At 39.5% G+C, this 1,466-nt stretch overlaps 1 pseudogene; it reads right to left on the reverse strand.

Moving 5' to 3' along the window:
- Nucleotides 1–301: 301 nt before the first annotated feature.
- Nucleotides 302–1,179, reverse strand: LOC113909215 (annotated as a pseudogene).
- Between the last annotated feature and the right edge of the window lie 287 nt (nucleotides 1,180–1,466).

Consider the following 1,466-nt stretch of genomic DNA (forward strand, 5'->3'; position numbering starts at 1 on the left):
AGTGATCCCTATAAAATATCCTGCATGCCAGACCTTAAATATATATAGTGAACTGCTTGGATTATCACAAAGGTTTGAGAGACAACAGTAAAAGCTAGGGTGGGGTTAACAATAAGTTTTCTCTCCTACATGCGGCCCCTCCTTCAAAACTGGAAGAGGTAGATGTTTTATTTAATGTAGAGAAACCAACACAGAGAGCCAAGAGAAATGAAAAGAGGAATATGTTCCAAACAAAAGAACAAAATAAGAACTCAGAAAGATGGTCCCTTCTTCTAGAGGATTGGCTTTAAGGAACAGAAAATTAACCGATAGTCACTTGGAAATTTTGTGTTTCAATAAAGCCATTTAGTGATTTTTTTCTAAAACCCATAAGCTGACTGAACACTCTCCTCTTTGCCATCTCCATCTCTCTGTTCCTGAAGAATGTATATATGTATATATGACTGGATTTAGAAAAGGAGTGAAGACTGCATCAAATCTGGCTATAAATTTATCGAGATGTGCTGAAGGAGAGGGCCGCATATGGAAAAAATCAGTGGACCAAAGAATAAAATCACCACAATAATATGAGCTGACAGAGTAAAAAGAGCCTCGAATGAACTACCTGAGGAGTGTTCCTGAAGAGTGGCTAAGAAGAAGATGTAAGAGAGGAGGAGCAAGAAGAAAGCAGCCAAGGAAATGAACCCACTATTAGCAGGGACCGTGAACACCAGTTTATAAGTATCTGCACAGGCAAATTTGATTAGCCAAGGTATGTCACAGTAAAAGCTATCTAATACATTAGAGCTACAGAGGGGCAAGTTTACCACAAAAGCTGGTTGGGCCAATATGTGAATGAAACCAATGGTCCAGACAACCACTAAAATCAAAATGCACATTCATGAGTTCACGATGGTCAGGTAATGGAAAGGCTTACATATGGCCATATATCTGTCAAAGACCATGGCAATGAGCAGTACATCTCATTGCCTCCAACAGCATGGCAAAAGAAGACCTGAGCTAGATAGCCCCCAAAGGGGAGGACTTTCTGCTTCCTGAAAAGATCACAAAGCATCTTGGCTGCTTCAGTGGAGCAAAATATCAGGTCAATGATGGAGAGATTGGCTAACAGAGAATACATGGGGAGGGGAGGGTATAAGGGTCAGAAGTCACAGTGACCCCTACTAGAAGGATTCCCATCATCCTAGACATATATAAAAGGCAATAAAAGCAAAAAAGAAGCTGGATCTCCCAGGAATTGGAGAGTCCCAGGAACACAAACTCAGACACCCCGGGGTGATTGGCTCCATTCATTGGTTCATTTGGTAGGTATACGCTCCTGATACCTAAAAAAAGTGATAGAATTCAAATTAATACTATTACATTAATACCTTCTAAGGAAAAAGTATATAAAATTTGGAAGTCAAATATTACCTGAGCATTTCATAAAAATCAAAATAACATCCTTTTGGCCACTATTACTATAG

The sequence above is a fragment of the Zalophus californianus genome, chromosome 6, assembly GCF_009762305.2.
Source record: "Zalophus californianus isolate mZalCal1 chromosome 6, mZalCal1.pri.v2, whole genome shotgun sequence".
NCBI classification, from domain to species: Eukaryota; Metazoa; Chordata; class Mammalia; order Carnivora; family Otariidae; genus Zalophus; species Zalophus californianus.